The sequence below is a fragment of the Arachis ipaensis genome, chromosome B9 (assembly GCF_059453495.1).
Source record: "Arachis ipaensis isolate K30076 ecotype BB chromosome B9, ASM5945349v1, whole genome shotgun sequence".
NCBI lineage: Eukaryota > Viridiplantae > Streptophyta > Magnoliopsida > Fabales > Fabaceae > Arachis > Arachis ipaensis.
Window position 1 is genome coordinate 125304876 of NC_142444.1, and position 8538 is coordinate 125313413.

General features: G+C 37.0%; 1 non-coding gene across 1 annotated transcript; it reads left to right on the forward strand.

The window, feature by feature from the left end:
* The first annotated feature begins 2252 nt into the window (after positions 1–2252).
* On the forward strand, positions 2253–2360 carry LOC148546219 (small nucleolar RNA R71). The gene has a single exon (XR_015900292.1). It is a non-coding gene; the product is annotated as a small nucleolar RNA R71 (small nucleolar RNA).
* Positions 2361–8538: the final 6178 nt, after the last annotated feature.

Sequence of the window (8538 nt, forward strand, 5' to 3'; positions counted from 1 at the left end):
GGAAAGAGAGATTGAGGTGATTGGTGAAGGGTTCTTGGGAAAGGGTGATATAGGATTATGAGGAGGGAAGGTGAGTGGAGGTATGTGGGGATCCTGTGGGGTCCATAGATCCTGAGGTGTCAATGATTTACATCCCTGCACCAATTAGGCGTGTAAAACGCCTTTGCATGCATTTCTAGCGTTTAAACGCCGAAGTGATGCTTGTTCTGGGCGTTCAACACCCATATGCAACATATTTCTGGCGTTGAACGCCATTTTTATGCTTGTTTCTGGCGTTCAGCGCCAGCTCCATGCTCTGTTCTGGCGTTGAACGCCAGCCAGATGCTCCTTACTGGCGTTTAAACGCCAGTAAGTCCTTTCTCCAGGGTGTGATTTTTCTTCTGTTGTTTTTTATTCTATTTTTAATTTTTGTATTTATTTTGTGACTCCACATGATCATGAACCTAATAAAACATGAAAGAACAATAAAAAATAAAAATAAAATTAGATAAATAAAAATTGGGTTGCCTCCCAACAAGCGCTTCTTTAATGTCAATAGCTTGACAGTGGGCTCTCATGGAGCCACACAGGTGATCAGGTCAATTTTATAGACTTCCAACACCAAACTTAGAGTTTGGATATGGGAGTTCAATACCAAACTTAGAGTTTGGCTGAGGCTTCCCAACACCAAACTTAGAGTTTGACTGTGGGGGCTTTAGTTGACTCTGTACTGAGAGAAGCTTTTCATGCTTCCTCTCCATTGTTATAGAAGGAGATCCTTGAGTTTTAAACACAAGGTTGTCCTCATTCAGTTGAAGGACCAACTCTCCTCTGTCCACATCAATCACAGCTCTTGCTGTGGCTAGGAAGGGTCTTCCAAGGATGATGGATTCATCCTTATCCTTTCCAGTGTCAAGGATTATGAAATCAGCAGGGATGTAAAGGCCTTCAACCTTTACTAGCACGTCCTCTACTAGTCCATAAGCCTGTTTTCTTGAGTTGTCTGCCATCTCTAATGAGATTCTGGCAGCTTGCACCTCAAAGATTCCCAGTTTCTCCATTACGGAGAGGGGCATGAGGTTTATCCCTGATCCAAGGTCACATAGAGCCTTCTCAAAGGTCATGGTGCCTATGGTACAAGGTATTAAGAACTTTCCAAGATCCTGTTTCTTCTGAGGCAATTTCAGTTGATCCAGATCACTCAGTTCATCGGTGAGCAAGGGAGGTTCATCTTCCCAAGTCTCATTACCAAATAATTTGGCATTCAGCTTCATGATTGCACCAAGGTACTTGGCAACTTGCTCTTCAGTAACATCTTCATTCTCTTCAGAAGAAGAATATTCATCAGAGCCTATGAATGGCATAAGGATGTTTAATGAAATCTCTATGGTCTCCAGATGAGCCTCAGAGTCCTTTGATTCCTCAGAGGGAAACTCCTTATTGATCTCTGGACGTCCCAGGAGGTCTTCCTCACTAGGGTTCACGTCCTCTCCCTCCCTTATAGGTTCGGCCATGATGATCAATTTAATGGCCTTGCACTCTCCTTTTGGATTTTCTTCTGTATTATTTGGGAGAGTACTAGGAGGGGTTTCAGTGATTCTTTTACTCAGCTGGCCGACTTGTGCCTCAAGATTTCTAATGGAGAACCTTGTTTCATTCATGAAACTTAAAGTGGCTTTAGATAGATCAGAGACTATATTTGCCAAGCTAGATAGATTCTGCTCAGAACTCTCTGTCTGTTGTTGAGTGGATGATGAAAAAGGCTTGCTATTGCTAAACCTGTTTCTTCCACCATTATTAAAGCCTTGTTGAGGCTTTTGATCCTCCCATGAGAGATTTGGATGATTTCTCCATGAGGAATTATAGGTGTTTCCATAGGGTTCACCCATTTAATTCACCTCTGCTATTGCAAGGTTCTCAGGATCATAAGCTTCTTCTTCAGAAGATGCCTCTTGAGTACTATTGGAAGCAGCTTGCATTCCATTCAGACTCTGAGAAATCATATTGACTTGCTGAGTCAATATTTTGTTCTGAGCCAATATGGCATTCAGAGTATCAATTTCAAGAACTCCCTTCTTCTGAGGCGTCCCATTACTTACAGGATTCCTCTCAGAAGTGTACATGAACTGGTTATTAGCAACCATGTCAATGAGTTCTTGAGCTTCTACAGGCGTTTTCTTTAGGTGAATGGATCCACCTGCAGAAGTATCCAACGACATCTTTGATAACTCAGACAGACCATCATAGAATATAACCAAAATGGTCCGTTCTAAAAGCATGTCAGAAGGACACTTTTTGGTCAGTCCCTTGTATCTCTCGCAAGCTTCATAGAGGGATTCACCTTCTTTCTGTCTGAAGGTTTGAACATCCACTCTAAGCTTACTAAGCTTTTGAGGAGGAAAGAACTTGGCTAAGAAAGCCGTGACCAGCTTATCCCAAGAGTTCAGGCTATCTTTAGGTTGAGAATCCAACCATACTCTAGCTCTGTCTCTTACAGCAAAGGGGAAAAGCATAAGCCTGTAGACCTTGGGATCAACCCCATTGGTCTTAACAGTATCACAGATCTGCAAGAATTCAGTCAAGAGCTGAAAAGGATCTTCAGATGGAAGTCCATGAAACTTGCAGTTCTGTTGCATTAGAGAAACTAATTGAGGTTTAAGCTCAAAGTTGTTTGCTCCAATGGCAGGAATTAAGATGCTTCTTCCATGTAAATTGGAATTAGGTGCAGCGAAGTCACCAAGCATCCTCCTTGCATTATTATTATTTTCGGCCATATTGTCTTCTTCTTTTTCGAAAATTTTTGTCAGATTTTTTCCAGAGAGTTGTGCTTTAGCTTCCCTTAGCTTCCTCTTCAGAGTCCTTTCAGGTTTAGGATCAGCTTCAACAAGAATTTTCTTATCCTTGTTCCTGCTCATATGAAAAAGAAGAAGAAAGCAGAAAATACGAAATCCTCTATGTCACAGTATAGAGATTCCTTTATGTGAGTAGAAGAAGAGAAGAATGTAATGTAAGGAAGAGATGAGGAAAAACTCGAACACAGAGAGGAGGATGGGGTTTGAATTTTTGGGTGGAAGAGAAGTGTTAGTAGATGAATAAATAAATAGAAGGAGATGAGAGGTGAGAGAATTTCGAAAATTAATTAAAATAAAAATTAAATTTAAAGTTAAATTTCGAAAATTAAAGTTTGAAATTAAATTAAAAATTAAAATTTAAAATAATTAGTTAATTAAAAAAGGAATTTAAAAAAAAAAGAGGGAGGGATTTTCGAAAATTAAAGGTAAAAAGTTAGTTGGGCAGTTTTGAAAAAGATAAGAATCAAACAAAAAGTTAAGTGGTTAAGAGATTTTGAAAATCAAATTTTGGAAAGATAAGATTGAAATTTGAAAAAGATGTGATTAAAACAAAAAGATAAGATTGATTGAAAAAGATTTGAAAGTCAAATTTTGAAAAGATAGGAAGTTAGAAAAGAAGTTAGAAAAGATTTTAAATTTGATTTCGAAAAAGATATGATTGAAATTGAAAAAGATATGATTGAAAATTATTTTGAAAAAGGTTTGAAAAAGAAATTTAAAAAGATTTGATTTTGAAAATTAAAGTTGATTACTTGACTAACAAGAAACAAATATTTGATTTTAAAATTTAAAGATTGAACCTTTCTTATTAGGCAAGTAACACTTTACATTTTTGAATCAATCAAATTATTTGTTAGTAATATTTTCGAAAATAAATAAGAAAAAATGAAAAAGATTTGATTTTTGAAAAAGATTTTGAAAAAGATAGGATTTTTAAATTGAAAATTTGTTTTGACTCATAAGAAACAACTAAATTTTAAAAAGTTTTGAAAAAGTCAACTCAACTTTTCGAAAATTTATGAGTGAAAAAGGGAAAGATATTTTTTTTATTTTTGAATTTTTAATGATGAAAGAGAAAAACACAAAATTGACTCAATGCATGAAAATTTTGGATCAAAACATGTGATGCATGCAAGAACACTATGAATGTCAAGATGAACAGCAAGAACACTTTGAATGTCAAGATGAACACCAAGAACTTATTTTTTAAAAATTTTCAAGAAAAGAGAACATGCCAGACACCAAACTTAAAAATTTTTAATTTTTAGACATTAACAAATTGAAAATGCATATGAAAAACAAGAAAAGACACAAAACAAGAAAATATGAAGATCAAACAAGAAGACTGGCTAAGAACAACTTGAAGATCATGAAGAATGCAATGCATGAAATTTTCGAAAATAATTTTTAGAAAATTAAAAAGATGCAATTGACACCAAACTTAAAACTTGACTCTAGACTCAAACACGAAATACAAAATATTTTTGGTTTTATTATTTTATTAAACTTTTTTTGATTTTTTTTCGAAATTTAATTGGGAAAAATGAAAAAAAAGAAGAAAAGTTTTTTTGTATTTTTCGAAAATAAGAAATAAAAAGCTTAAAATTAAAATAAAATTAAAATAAAATTACCTAATCTGAGCAACAAGATGAACCGTCAGTTGTCCAAACTCAAACAATCTCTGGCAACGGCGCCAAAAACTTGGTGTGCGAAATCGTGATCTTTACTTCCTTGGTAACGGCGCTAAAAACTACATACGCATGTTCATGTTCTTAATTCTGTTTCACAACTTCGTACAACTAACCAGCAAGTGCACTGGGTCGTCCAAGTAATAAACCTTACGTGAGTAAGGGTCGATCCCACGGAGATTGTCGGTATGAAGCAAGCTATGGTCACCTTGTAAATCTCAGTCAGGCAGATTCAACTGATTTTATGAACTGATAAGTAAAAGATAAATAAAATATAAAATAGGATAGTGGTACTTATGTAATTCATTGGTGAGAATTTCAGATAAGCGTATAGAGATGCTTTCATTCCTCTGAACCTCTACTTTTCTGCTGTCTTTATCCAATCAATCCTACTCCTTTCCATGGCAAGCTGTATATTGGGCATCACCGTTGTCAGTGGCCACATCCCGTCCTCTCTGTGAAAATGGTCTGATGCGCTGTCACTGCATGGCTAATCATCTGGAGGTTCTCGATCATACTGGAATAGGATTCACCATCCTTTTGCGTCTGTCACTACGCCCAGCACTCGCGAGTTTGAAGCTCGTCACAGCCATCCCTTCCCAGATCCTACGCGAAATACCACAGACAAGGTTTAGACTTTCCGGATCTCAAGAATGGCCATCCATGGGTTCTAACTTATACCACGAAGATTCTGATTAAGAAATCCAAGAGATACTCATTCAATTGAAGGTAGAACGAAAGTGGTTGTCAGGCACACGTTCATAGGGAATGATGATGAGTGTCACGATCATCACATTCATGTTGAAGTGTGAATGAATATCTTAGAAGCGGAATAAGTTGAATTGAATAGAAAAACAGTAGTACTTTGTATTAATTCGTGAGGAACAGCAGAGCTCCACACCTTAATCTATGGTGTGTAGAAACTCTACCGTTGAAAATACATAAGTGATGAAGTTCAGGCATGGCCAAATGGCCAGCCCCCAAATGTGATCTAAAGATGAAACTAAAGATGTAAATACAATAGTAAAAAGTCCTATTTATACTAAACTAGTTACTAGGGTTTACAGAAATGAGTAAATGATGCAAAAAACAACATCCGGGGCCCACTTTGTGTGTGCTTGGGCTGAGTTTGAAGTTTACATGTGGAGAGGTCATTCTTGGAGTTGAACGCCAGTTTGTGACGTGTTTCTGGCATTGAACTCCACTTTGCAACTTGTTTCTGGCGCTGAACGCCAGACTACAACATGGAACTGGCGTTCAACACCAGTTTGCGTTATCTAAACTCGAGAAAAAGTATGAACTATTATATATATTGCTGGAAAGCCCTGGATGTCTACTCTCCAACGCAATTGGAAGCGCGCAATTTGGAGTTCTGTAGCTCTTGAGAATCCACTTTGAGTGTAGGGAGGTCAGATTCCAACAGCATCTGCAGTCCTTCTTCAACCTCTGAATCTGATTTTTGCTCAGGTCCCTCAATTTCAGCCAGAAAATACCTGAAATCACAGAAAAACACACAAACTCATAGTAAAGTTCAGAAATGTGATTTTTAATTAAAAACTAATAAAAATATACTAAAAACTAACTAAATCATACTGAAAACTATGTAAAAACAATGACAAAAAGCGTATAAATTATCCGCTCATCAGGGCTCAACTCTTGCTTCATTCCTTCCAAGTCTTCATTCAACAATTGTTTTGGAGGTTGTGCACTCTCCTCCTCAACATCAAATTCAATATTCTCGGGGGGATTTTCTTCCGCTCTAGATTCCCATGGAGGTTTTGCATCTCCTAAGTCTTCAACCACTTCTTCTGCTTCTTCTACAAATTCGACTTTCTCCACTTGCTCTAATACAAAATCGAACTCCTCCTTGATGTCTTCCGCCTTTTGACAACTTTCTTTAAGGGTCTCAACTACTTCCACCTTTTGGGCTTCTAAAAAACCCATATTTTATGATATATATTGTGCTCAAATTGAGTGATTTATTTAATCCTTCACCCACTTATTCATATTAATTACATGGTTTTACTTTCCCTTCCTTATTATGTGATGTATGTGAAAAACATGTTTCCTATGCTTAAACATAATTATTTTGATTACCCTTTATTTCCATTCGATGCCGTGATTCGTGTGTTGAGTAGTTTCAGATCTTCTAAGGCAGGAATGACTTAAAGGATGGAAATGAAACATACAAAAATGGAAGGAAAGCACAAAACGGAGTTTTTGAAGAAACTAGCAACGACGCGGCCGCATGCCAGCGCGAATTAACAGCGACGCGACCGCATGATTGACGCGATCGTTCACCTTGAGCGAAACACATATGACGCGGACGCATGACTGACACGACCGCGTGATAAGGAAAACTCCAAATGACGCGACCGCGTGACCCACGCGGACGCGTGACAGAGGCCACGCACCAGAAATTGCAGAAAACGCTCCCAGCGATTTCTGAAGCCCTTTTGACCTAAATCCAAGTCCAGAAGGCATAGATCAGAGGTTTTGAAGTGGGGGAATGCATCCGTTCAAGAGAGTCTCTAATTAGTTACTTTTCATGATTTAGATTTAGTTTTGAGAGGGAGATTCTCCCCTCTCGCTTTAGAATTAGGATTTAGATTAGGATTTTATTCGTTTTCGGGATTATCTCTTTTTACCAGGTTCAATATTCTTTTTTATTATTTTCTCAATTTTATTTATGAATTCTTCTATGTTACAGATTACTCTTTTGAATTAATGTTATTTGAGGTATTTTAGTTTATTATTGCTTTCTTTTATTTATGTTATTGTTATTCCCAATCTGAAGACATTTTTATTCCAGTAGATTTATTTTTCTCCTTTTCGTCTTGGTTAAGAAATCAGTAACTCAGGAGTTATCAAACTCAACATGATTGATAATCGTTATCTTTGCTAATTGAATTGAACTTCAATAATCCCAATCTTTCCTTAGGGATTAACTAGGATTTGAGGATCTAACTAATTAGTCACTTGACCTTCCCTTGCTCTAGCAAAGGTTAACTAAGTGGAATTAAGATTCAATTTTCATCATCATTGATAAGGATAACTAGGATAGGACTTCTAATTTCTCATACCTTGCCAAAAGTGCGTTTTTACAGTCATTTATTTATTTTATAGTCTTTTACTTATTTTAATTGAAATTTAAATTACTTGCTCCATACCTTCAAAACCCTAATTTACAATCTTCATAACCAATAATAAGAACATACTTCCCTGTGGTTCCTTGAGAAGACGACCCGAGGTTTAAATACTCGGTTATCAATTTTAAAGGGGTTTGTTACTTGTGATAACCAAAACATTTGTACGAAGGGATTTCTATTGGTTTAGAAACTATACCTACAACGCGACTGTTTTTATAAAATTCTTTACTGGCAAAAATCCTAACGTCAAAATGGCGCCGTTGCTGGGGAACTGCAATTGTGTGCCTTATTATTGGTTATTGTAAATATTTTTCTTTTACTTGTTTATTTGTCTTTATTTTCCCCTTTTATTTCCATTAGCTACTATGAATTCTCACCCCTCTCGCTTTGAGTTTGGTTCTAATATTGTTGAAAGGAGTAAAAGTTATAACAGGAACATGCATCAAGGTCAGAGCAATCAAAGATGGATGGAGCCAAGAGGATCTGATCAACCCTTTAGGCAATAATACCCTCCAAGATAGCATGGACAAAGACCATTCTACAGTGCATACCAAGGCAATAGACATGGTGGACAACCTTGTAGTTACCAACAAGCCCCACCCTGTGCTTATAGGCCATCCTCTCAACATAACTTCGAACCACCACACTCACAAGCTTCTTTTCACCATTCGCCACTATATGATCCTCATTTACCCTGATTCCAATCCAATTACTCCCAAACACCACCACTTCCCCATGTACCACGTCCAAATCTATCACCCCGAGAATCAGAGGTTCGCCTCAAGGAAACAGTAGATCAACTCCAAACAACCCTTCATCAACTGGAGCAGGCTGTAAGTCAATTATCTTCTAGACGTTCGAACATTCAAG